This window comes from Miscanthus floridulus, chromosome 10 (genome assembly GCF_019320115.1).
Source record: "Miscanthus floridulus cultivar M001 chromosome 10, ASM1932011v1, whole genome shotgun sequence".
NCBI classification, from domain to species: domain Eukaryota; kingdom Viridiplantae; phylum Streptophyta; class Magnoliopsida; order Poales; family Poaceae; genus Miscanthus; species Miscanthus floridulus.
The window spans coordinates 11,722,869-11,735,346 of record NC_089589.1 but is presented as its reverse complement, the minus strand read 5'-3'; positions in this window follow the sequence as shown (position 1 = coordinate 11,735,346).

Below are 12,478 nucleotides of genomic sequence, written 5' to 3'. Positions count from 1 at the left end.
TGCGGCTGCTCGTTGTGGTTGTAGGACGGACATGACACAAGACGTGTACGTTTCTTCCGTAGGCAGAGGAGGCTTAGGTTCCTCTAGCCAAGCACCTATAGGGGACGAGGACGAGGACGAGGATGAGGACGACGATGACGATGACGTGGACTAGAGGCACGAGGAGCTTGGCCCCTCTCAGCTCCATGACGCTCCCTCGACTCAGCCTACACAGCCTCCAGGCACTAGACGATGCCGTCCACCTGACCCTTACACTCCAGGTATGAGCGCTCTCGGTCACAAGGGTAAGGGTAAGACTAGGAGGCAGTGAGGGTTTGTGGTAGATGTTAGTATGTACTATTATGGATTTTATAGTTACTTTCCTATAACTATTTAGGACTGTATGGACATTGTGGACTATTTGGACTATGCAGGACATGTTATGTTGATTGTGATGTTCGTTGTGGTTGCATTGTGCTCTTTGGATGATTAAATGTTTGGATTATATAATGATGTCTCTGTTTGTAACTGTGGATGCTCCTGAAACAAGGGAAACTCTTGCGAATTTTTCTGTTAATCATTAATTATACTACACCGCTAAAAAGGCACAAATGTAGTACACAGATTAAATGTTAATTCATTAGAACGTGTATAGTCCAATCATATCGTACAGACTGTCGGGAGTTCCGACGTACGTCGGGACTTTCGACGGGCGCAGACAGCCGGCCAACAAAAACCTAGGTGTCAGGACTCTCGACTTGGGTCGCGACTTCCGACTGTCGGGACTTCCGACGGCCACAGTCACTGCGCAGCCTAAGTGACTGGGTGTCAGAACTTCTGGCATGAGTCATGACTTCTGAAGATCTAGAGTTTCGGCTTACGTCGAGACTTCTGACCCCAACAGTCACTGAAAAATATTCTACGTGCTCGTGGAGTGTTAGAGTGTCTCTCTTTTGATTTTATTTTTATACTTGAGCACTCTATCTTCCTCAGACCAACTAAGTTTGCATCCCTCTTTATAGTGCGGCGGATCCTAAACTCAAAAACAAAAATAAAACCTTTGGAGAGCGCTTTGAGTTCGTGCGCCTTTACAACTTCAAGAATTGAGGGATATCATTTCATTTTTATCAACTCTTTGAATCTTTTATGGGACTAATAGCTATGACATATCCATTAAGATTATATTATTCCCTAATTTGGATGTCATCAATACACTAAAACCCACATATGGGGCAAATGCACTTTCAAATCTTCAGTCTGAAACATACTGAGTAAGCAACTCATCATCTGAGTACCAGTCCTCTACCACAACCTTATTGTTGTGGCTAGGCTCACCTGCATTGCTCTGACCTGCTTGTCGCCTGTAGTAAGCGGCCTCCGCTTCATCTGTGGCCTGAGTGAAGAACGCGTCATCATCCTCCTCCGCCTGTAAGCCCGCCTCTGCTAGAGCGATGAGCTCGCTCAATCTGCCAGTGTCGTCCTCAGCCTCCTCCGCCTACAAGCCCGCCTCTGCTAGAGCGATGAGCTCGCTCATTCTGCCAGTGTCGTCCTTAGCCTCCTCCGCCTGCAAGCCCGCCTCTGTTAGAGAGATGAGCTCGCTCAGTCTACCAGTGTCGTCCTCTACCTCCTCCGCCTGCAAGCCCACCTTAGAAAGAGCAATGAGATCGCTCAACCTAGCAGTGTTGTCCTCATCCTCGTCTACCTCATCAGACAACACAATCGGTGATTGAATGGTGTGACTAGCTCACGTTCTGTGCTCATCTAACTTTTTTTCCTCATACCTTGCATGAGCCACCTCTACGGCATGGTCCTCGCTACATCCAATCCCTTCATGTATAAAATGCAATCAGTTAGCAACGCGATTATATTACATTTAAAATCAGGCAACAAAAAAAGGCTTTCAAGCACTCACTGGCACATAATGTAACAACATGTTCGTTCAAGACCTACATCTGTACTCTTGCCTCCTTCCTTGCCATCTCCTCCTCTAACGTCCTCCGTCTCTCCAATCCCCATTTGTCAAGCCCAACATCGATCGGGTTACGAATACCGCGCTGTCTAGCAAACTCGCGCATCTTGTTTTTATGATGTTTAATAAATAGGTTGACGTAGTCAGGTCTATATCCCCTCTTCCGTGCAATTACTTGTCTTCCCTTCAGTTTATCCAAGAATTTAGCTTGACCATCATAACATTCCCACCTGCATTTCCTAGTGCTCTGTTCAAACAAAAAATTATATCATATATGTCTTAGCAAAAGAAACAAAATACGATTTCATGTTTACCACAAAAATAATCAACCTCATTATAGTCAACCATATGGCCGCAATAATGACCTATTCCAAGCTCCGAAGGGACTAGACCGTAGTTGGATTTAACACCACATTCGTATTTGACTGGAGGTGCTTTGTAAATTAACCTTTCTTTCTTCTTTTCCTTTGCCTTTGGTGGCTCCGGCCATTGATTCTTAGGACCGTAGAGCCACTCATTGAAACGACACTTCACAAATCCATAACGCTACAAGAGAATACATTAGTACAGGCACACCTATAGAGATAAACATTTAAACAGATACACTTTCCACTTACTTCGTGTTTGTTCGGACACACAAACTCCAATGTATTCTCATGCTTTATCATAGCTCGATCTCCGTATTCGCACAGAGGAGGTTCCTCGAGTCGTCTAACTATGGCTAGGTGCTTCTCCTTAGCCATCATTGGCAAGAGGTTAGGGGGTGGAACCCAACGCTGTAAGTGCTCACGTGGATGTCTCCCTCTACACCAATCGTCGAAAAGGAGGTACCTAGAGTCAAACTTCTCTGCATCATCGATCCACTGTAAGAAAAAGCACCTCTCATGGTCCTACACAACAAGATTCCAACAAAATATTAGTAGCCTACTTACACAAATGAAGAAAAAAAGATAGTGGAAACAATTACTTACATTAAAACGACTGCATGTGTAAAAGCAACGCGCAGTTGTGTCTGGATGTCTTGATTGAAACACGTCGGCCAGAAAACCACAGTCATAGTTAGGGACAGGAAGGTCAGGAGGGACAGGGGCATCTTTGCTAGACGTGTCGGGGTATAATTCTTGAGGACGACCCCGTTTTCGCTAAAACTCCTCCCGATACATTTCTTGCATCTAACAAAACGGTTGTAATTTAACAAACAAAAATCAAAACTTAGGTTTGCTAGCTTTTCCACGCCTTGGATCCTATGGTTGTATAATACAAATATTAAAAATTGCATGAAACTCTAAGTAATGACGATTCTTAGGTTAAAAAATCTGACTAATATATACCGAATCGATGCGAAAAAAACTAGGAGGGGAGCAAGGATACCTTGCTCTCGAAGATCTACGGATCAAATCAAAGTTTTCAAGATCCAATATGCCGATTCGTGAGGTAGAGCGAAGTGGGGAGAGCAAAAACCCGAGAGGGAGGAGAAAGAAGAGGAAGAAGGCTAGGGCAGCAAGGTTGGGGCCGGGGTTCAAACACCACCTCGGTGCCATAGATCATGGCGCCAAGATCTACGGCGCCGAGCTCGGCACCAAGCTTGGCGCCAAGATCTATGGCATCGAGCTGCCTGCCAAGTCACCGCCACGTCAGCCCAAGACCTCACCACCAGCAACGATGGCGCCGGGCAGTGTAAGCTCGGCGCTAACAACGATGGCGCCGAGCTAAGGGTCCAGATTTTAAAATCTTACCTCCAGGGGCATATTTGTGAAAAATTTTCAAAAAAGGGCTAAAAAATAAAAAATTCGGGCAGAGGGAGGACGCCGGGGCGAGCAGCGTGGGTCCGCGCGGGGGCAGGTGACGGCCGGCGCGGGGGCACGAGTCTGCGCCCGCCCGGGAGGGCGCGACGCGAAAGCCGTGCGGTCGCGAGGGGTGGCGCCAATGGCCGCGCGGGGGCCGCGCGATGGAGGCCTACGCGAACGGGAGGGGCGGCGCCAATGGCCGCGCGACGAAGGCCTAGGGCCCACGAGGCCAGCGGAGTTGGCCGACGCCGGCGGCTTAGAAGGTGAGTGGAGATCAAACCCTAGCTCTTTGATACCATGTTATAATGCCAACTTATTCTATTCCCAGGCCCAAAGGGGTAACTATACATGTGTGTACAAGTGCAAAGAACCCCTCCAAGTAGAGGGAAATTACAAGTCTATCTATACATCTAACAGGTCTCAGGTGGTACTGAATGAGGCGCTGAGATAGGCACATGGGATATCTCCAAGGTCTCATGTGGGATGATGCCGTGGCTAAGAGTCCAGATGTTTTCAGAGGCTTTGATATTTTTAAAATCACTGAGGGTTCTGATCCTGACAGAAGAAATCAAGAACTGCCCGTAAGTTTGCTGCTTTCTGTCCAGTTTGGAATGGTAACTGCGGAGTTGTACAGCTACTGTACCGTACCATATTTCAGTAGGAGAATTGCATGGAACTGCTGCACTCAGGGGCGGATCCACCAATCTGGCGAGGCCTGGCGGCCGCTAGACCTCCCCGCTGGCGAGACCCCCCTCCCCCCGCCCCACTCCCTCCCTCAGCCATGGCCGGCGGCGACCGAAGAGCAGCAAGAACGTCGGACAGAGGAAGACGAAGGTTGAAGGCTTGAAGCGTTATTTTTACTTGGAGAATTGGACTGCGCTTGGTCTTTTTAATTGGGCTGTGTAGTCCATCTGCATGAAGCCCATGTAGAATGTGAAAAGCCTCTGCGTGCGTCTAGTTCCGTTCCGTGGGCGTCGTTTCAGTTTGTCCATATCCGATCTTACTCCTAGCCGGCTGCGCGTGACGGCCGACGGCACATCGGCATCGCACTGCTGATTGCTGGCCGGCGGACGGCGATCGCTGCTGCTTTGCACTTCTGGATGCTGGTCTGCTGCTGTCAAGTTCAGGCATTCAGCGTGGAAAATTCTGATGCAGCAGCAACACAGAGGGGAAAAAAAAGAAAAGGTAAGTTAATTTGATTCAATCTATTGCGAATTTGATTGGCCTATGGTTGAGCAATTGATTTACTGAATGTTTTAATTGATAGTTGTAGGCTTAAAGATATACTTTAGCACCGTTTCTGGTCCAAGTACGGGTACTGAAGAAACAATTGAAGTTGCAGCTACAGGTACTGCTGCACCTGTAGAGTTTCATTGATTTACTGAATCTTCAATTGGTATATTCATTCACCATCACTGGAATATGCAATTTGGTTTCATCTTTTAGAGTTTAAAAACATCAATTATGAGATTGTGACATGGTTTATGGATATATGTAAGTATATTGTTATTGTTATTTTTTCATGCTATTATCTTTTATATTCTATACAATCGCTTCGTGAAAAAAAAACTAGCGATCCAAAGTTTGCCATAGGTCATTTTTTATCATGGATCTGCCGCTGGCTGCACTTGTCATCTATGCAGCACGGATACCGCGTATCGGTATCGGGAGGATACGGATACGCGGATACGGTAATTTTCTAAAAAATCCGATACGCGGATATGTTTTACTATTTTAAAATTAAAAAAAAATACATATTAAAACTAATAACAATAAAACATTGGAGTCTACTTAACTACTTAAGTTCTATTATTCGTTTTACTATTAATAAATGGCATTCAGGCTCGCATCAACTCCCTGTTTCCTCATTTGTTTCACTCTCATCCACATTCCACAGCATCAAGCTGCAGAGTAGATCGAGTAGATCGAGAACGGAAAAAGGAGACGACATCTACTCATATTTGGAGATGCCTAACGCCATCCACTGCATACAAAGAAAATCAAGAAGAAATTAAGAAATGCAAAAACAGAGTAGATCGAGAATGGACAGAGAAAGAGCAAGTGCGGACCAAAGAAATCAAGCAACAATAAGTCATGAACAGTAGAAATATAGTAGATCTAGAACGAGGAAGGGGATGAACTCACGGGAGGTCGCTGGACGCCTAGATCCATGTCGCGGGGACAGAGACGTTGCCGGCGGCCAGCGAGCAGGGGCGGAGGCTCGTCGCCGGCGAGCGGGGGCAAAGGCTCGTCGCCGGCAGCTGCTAGCCGCTGGGGATCCGGATCCGCCGTCCGGGCAGCCCAGGCCGGCGCCATGGCCGCCGTCGAGGAAGGAAAGGGGCCGCCGCCGCCGCCGGAAACCCTCACGGCCGGACGGGATGCCCCAGGCGCGGGGGCGGCAGATCCAGCCGAGAGGACGCCGAATCCGCGCACCCCCGGGCCGAGAACCCGCCGGCAGCCTCCGCCCCATGCACACCGAGCTCAGGAGCACCTCCGGCCTCCAGGAGGCCCGCTCCTTCGTCACCGACACCGGCAGCCAGTGATGTCATGCCGCTCCAGCGAGTGGCACTCGGCGGCAATCTCGGCGAGCCCGGCATCCGTCACCGGCATCCGTCACCTGCGGAACATCCCACAGGGTAAGGGAGCAGAGCTCTGGGCAGCCGCGGGCGAGAGCGGAGACGCCAGCGTCGGTGACGCCACGCGCCGGGTGGCTCCCGCGGACGGAGACGGCAGCCGGGGAGGAGCAGTAACCGCCGTCGAGGAGAAGCAGAAGACGGCGGGGAGCAGATCGTTGGGGTACGCGCGGACCGCGAAGGCGGCGACGGCGGCCGTCGGCGCGCGGTTCCTGGACCCCGCGGCGGCGGCGTTCGTGCCCGGGGTCAAGCGGCCGCCGCGGCTGATGGGGGCGAGGGGGCCGTCGGAGAAGGTCCACGGTTGCTGCCCCTCGGCCGCCCAGGAACCAGCCATTGTACGTATCGCCAATCCATCATCACCATTCACCGCCACCGGCCATGTCCGGCGCCGACGCGGACACAGCACCGTCGAGCGACGACGGGGCTAGCACCAGCAGCTCGCGTTCCGGGACCACGCAAGCCTCCTCGCCGTCGACGGCCTCTTCGCGGACGCGGACGCGGGCCTCCTGGCTGTCGAGGTGGACGCGGACGCGAGCCTCCTCGCCGTCGACGGCTTCTTTGCGGACGTGGACGCGGGCCTTCTCGCCGTCGAGGTGGACGCGGACGCCGTCGAGGTGGACGCGGACGCGAGCTTCCTCCGGCTTCTCCATCCCTTGGCGTGGACTAGCTCGCGCCCATAACCTGTTCGATCAAATGCCAGTGAGAAGTGCTGAGAAGAGCACAGGTGGTAAGGCTACCATATGCTTGTGCAAGGTAGCTGTACTCTCTTTGTACATGCAAACAAACACGTTCTAACTTCAGCCCGACTCTACACAGACATGCAATCAAACACGGTCGCATGTACCGTTTGGACCAGACTCTGGCTGGCCATAGCCAGGCCAAACAACCAGGCTGGCCAGGGGCACCTTATCAAACACGCCCCTAGATTCCGTGGATGGTTGGATGCGGCTCGAGGGCTTACAGCCTCGCCGTCCAACGGCCGCGATGCAGCACAAACACAAAGCGTGCCGCCTGGCTGGCCATGGATTGGCGCCGTGGCCGGCCGCCGCCTCGACCTCGCTCGTCAACCGTGCTTGCGCTCGCAGGCCGCGGCCGCCGCCGTAGCGTTCGATGTCAGCGAGGCTCCTACCCCGCGTCACCCCGCTACTCCCGCACCGCCCGAGACCGAGCCCGGCCATCGCCCCCGCCCTCGCGGCCTCGCTCGCACGCGTGCTCACCGCGCGCTCCACCGACCCGACCTGGTCCTGCTCCCTCGCGGCGCTCCTCCCTTCCCCGCTCCCCGACGCGCGCCTCGCCGCTGTCGTCTCCGCGCTCGGGGACGCTGACCCGGACCTCGTGGTCGCGCTCCTCTCCTGGCACTGTGCCCACCACCGCCATGGCGACGGCGAGCCCAGCACCCCGCTCGCCCACTCGGCGCTGCTCCGCCTCCTCGCCCGCGCCCGCGCTCCGCTCCATGTCCCTCGCGGGGATCACGCCCACGCGCCGAAGCCTTGGGGGCGCTCCAACACACATTCAAGTTGCTCCAGTTTGGCAGCGAGAATGAAGGGGTCCTGTAGTCCTGATTCCTGGCCAGCGTGTCTGCTTGTGCAAAGTGTGCGTATGCGAGGAATCGAGGACGCCGTGGGTGGAGAGGCGGCTGCGATCCGTGATCGCTTGCAGGGCGTGTCACCACCGCAAGCTGCCAGGCTCCAAACCAATCCGCGCGCACACGCCCACCAACGCCCGGCGCCCACCATTGCAGTTGTAGCACCTAGCGCCCATTCCACGGCGCATGCACCACGCGCGCCTCTGGCCAGCTCACGTACACGTTGGCTGCTCTGCTTCCGATCCGGAGTCCGGAATTCCGGAGGCTGACGCGGCGCCCTCAGTAGATTTAACAAACATAAACCTAAATAATTTATAACTAAGTTATATATATATATATATGATCCAATGAGTATAAAATTTTTACTAAAGTTCAAGCATACAATAATTAGTCCACCATAAAAATTTCACCACAATTTGACCATAGAAGCTGCAGTTATGAATTATTCCAATTAATTACAGAAAAGTATAGATTTAAAGCTACATTAAAAACTTTGTACTAAAGCATACCATATTATATGTTCACTGTGTAGATCTACTCATGTGAAGTTCAAGAAAATTGGATTTCCATTTTATAATTTTTGTATGATATATTATGATTTTTCAAAGATTAAGTGAAAATAAAATAAAAAACAAAACTACCGTTACTGTAGTAAACCAACCGTCCAAAACCGCTTGGAGGGTTATTTGACCGGTTTTGGAAACTTTAGGGTATTAAAAATCCAATTTTATAGTTTAGGGGATGAAGTAGTCCACCATAAATAGTTAGAGGGCGGAGGTGGGTTACGTAGACTTTTTCCTTATTTATTTGCCGAATGTGCTCTGAATGCTAATGAGAGCTTCACGGGACGCCTAGCGTCCACATATGAGTTAGGACAAGTCATTGGGGGATTAATCAGTTGCCGTCTGCAGCCTGGTACTTGCTCAGATAATGGCGATTTTCTGCCAGGAGCCAGACGCCTCCTCCTCCTGATGCATCGGGAGCGTGCTAAAATTAAACTACGTGGCACACCTTGGATTGGGCAGAAAAATTAAGAAAGCATTGAATCACTGCAGCGAAGTTGAGCTTTACTGAGAAGGTAAGAGATGAATGCATGTGATGTGCATGGAAAGATAGAGACTGAGGAAATCGATTGTTAGCAAAAAGACTAATAAGATCTAGTATCAAGATGCATATATGTGCTCACATTATTATTAGCCAGCTGCTAGCGTGAAGATCACCAAGTGTACCTGCCGAGTCCCTAACAATGAAGTCAGGTCCGTTCGTTTCGCTGATAAGCCATGGCTGAAAGTACTATTGGCTGATTTATTGTGAGAGAAAAATACTGTTTATTCGCTGAAAAAGTACGGCTTATAAGTCATTGCCATTATTCACTAGTGTTGAGGAATCATGCATTCATGCATGTGCGCCCGGCATGACCAACTCCGTCGTCGTTTGGGTATCTTGTCAATACTAAATATGGAACCAGGAAGAGCTTAGGTATACATACAGTCCAAAACATGTGCCACACTTTCCAAATCTACATTTTTGGTGACAACCGGCCGAATGGCTGATCGATAACGCCAAAAATGAGCAGCGATGGACAGCTAAAGAGCCGAGTCAACTTCGGGCTGAAATTTTATTTTTCTTTTCGAATTACATTATAGACACAGACACTCATACATATACTTCTATGGATACACAGTATATCTATCTATCTATACTATAAAGGAGCGAAGCAATTAGAAAATATCTGTCACCTAAAAATCGTTTACCCACCTTAGATCTCCACCGTCGAATGCATTTTAACTATACATCCAACGTTTGATATAGGCCTGACTGGTGGACCCAGGGTGAAAAGGACGATACTTATGTGACAAAACACGCTTTCCTGTTTTTCGTTCTCCCCTCCGATCCATTTTTTGTTACGCGTGGCAGAGCCTACCTGCCGCCTGTACCCACGGTGATCTCCGACCGCGACTCCGCCCGTGTACCCACAGGCCCAGCAACCGCGATTTTTTATTATTTTTAGCACTTTTTAAAACTATTTACGCCATTGACACGGTTATATTTCTATTTTCAAAACTAGCACGTTTGGTCGCGTCATATGCCACGGCGCGGCGAAATCGAACCGCCACGCCATGTATGGCGGTGTGGCGAGGCTGCCACCATGGCAGCTGCCGTGCTCACTGGCTGCTGACGTGGCGAGCTTGCCGCGCCACCATGCACGGCGCGGCGGTGCCGCGCCAAGCTGCCTGGCATAGCTGGTGGTATACAGGCCCACGACCCATTTCCCTTCCTCCTCTCCCTCACTTCCTTTCTCTCCACTCCTCTCCCTCTCTAGGCCGCGACCGCCAGCCGCTCCTGCCTCCTCCGCCTCTGTCTCCACCTCCGGCCGCGGATCCCCTTCCTCCTCTCTCTCTCCCGCGTGGTGCTGAGCAGGGGGTTGACCCCGAAGGGCGGCTGTGGTCTCTGGCGGCGCCCGACCGTACGGGCTCCGCCGCCAGCTGACGCCGCCGTCGGCGGCCCTCTCCATCAGTTGGGGTAAGCCCCCAAAGGTCCTTCACTTGTAGGCAAGGTTCCCCGATCTGTTGATTTTGGTGATTTTTTTGAAATTAAGAGATTAGGGTTAGGCATTTAGTTTAAGTGGGTAGTTATGTATTAGGGATTGGGTTAGACAGTGTAGTATAGCCAGTGAATATAGGGTTCACTTAGGTAGTTAGGGTTTAGTTAGGTAGTTCGGGTAGTTTACTTAGGATGTTAGGTTATAGTTAGGGTAATGTTAGTTAGTTCGTTACTTAGGTTTTAATTAGGGTTTGCTTAGTTAGTTTGGGTTTACTTAGGAAGTTAGTGTTTAGTTAGGTGTACCTAGGTTCTAGTTAGTGCTTTGGGTTTAGTTGGGTAGGTAGTTAGGGTTTACTTTGGTTCGACGAATTCGCAAGCCTGATAAAACTTCGTCATATCCTTTTGTAGATGGATAGTTTTGTCCGTGTTTTTTATGGAGGAAGTGTTACTAAAGAAGATTATTTGTTTGTGGATATGGAGGAAGATTTGGAAATGTTTTATGATCCTCCTAGCTTCAGTGACCTTTTGGTGCGATTGAAGGGAAAGTTTGGCGGTGATATCACACTGAAGGTGAGGTTTGATGTTGGGACGACTAGGTCGCGCTACGTTATAATGCCCTTGCTCGACCCGGCTTACTGGTCCCGCTACACTAGGGTAATTCAAGGTTGCAATGCTTCCATGCCTGAGGTGGTGGCAGAGAGAACAATGATTCATGGTCTTGGTTCATGCGACATCTATGGGTTCACGTGCTTGGCACATCTCGCACAGTATGTATGATATCGGACCAGCACACAGGTCTCCTTAGTGCTGCCGAAGAACAGCTAGAAGGGTACCCACCTCTAGTGCATAGATGGTGCATGCGACATTTTGCCGCTAATTTCTGGCGGCGTCAGAGGAAGAAGGAGGTTTGTGACAGGGTAAAGGCTCTGTGTTGCGTCCGTACTGAGCGTGAGTTCAAGGAAACAAAGAAGAAACTAGACAAGATGCTAAACCAACAGGGGAAGGCCTGGTTGGAGCAGCAGATGGAAGAGAAGCCTAAGTGGGCGTTAGCATATGATGAGGGTGGTTATAGGTATGGCATCATGACCACCAACTCGTCGGAGTCTTTCAACCGTGTTTTCAAGGGTGTTCGAGCATTGCTGGTGTCTAGAATAGTTGAGTACTCATTTGACAAGTGCAACGAATATTTTGTAAAGAGGTGGGCCAAAGCGCAGAGGAGGCTCACCAAAAATGATGGGACGTTTGAAAAGGCTGCTAAAGAATATTTGGAAGAGGCCGAGGTTTGGGCCAAGATGCAAATAGCCGAGGCATATGGACCTACAAGGCAGGTTTACAATGTACGAGGGAGGGGTGGCACAACCTTGGGCGGCGAACGTTATGGTGGTCGCAGTTACAAGGTTGATCTTGAGAAAGTGGAGTGCACTTGCAACGTACCACAGACCATGCATGCCCCCTGCTCTCACATGATCACGGCGTGTAGGGTCATCGGATATGACCACAAAGCTCTCCCATATATGTCACCCTTATACCTCCGAGCGAATACCGTCAGTATATGGCAGAAAAGCTTCGAGATGTACCTTGACCCGACACAGTGGCCGCCTTATCGTGGTGGCGACTACCTGCCTGATCTAGATTTGATGAAGGTTGGTAAGGGTAGGAGGAAGAAGAAGAGACTGAAGGGGGACATGGATGCTATGAAAGGTTACGGCGAGGACAAGTACAAAGGGAGGGACTTCAACGAGACGCGTGGTACAAATCTTTGCTCCATTTGCCACGAACCTGGTCACAAGGCTTCGAGGCATAGAACACAAAGGCAGCAGGTGTATACAGATTATTGTTTTTTTTTGCATTGTTTCATAATGTCAATTGCAATTGTTATGTCTTTTTTGACTCATGTTGCCTAATTATTTATCATGTTCCTTTTTAATTTGATATGCAGTCATGTTTCATTTTTTGTTTATAAATGTTTGTTCTAACAGAT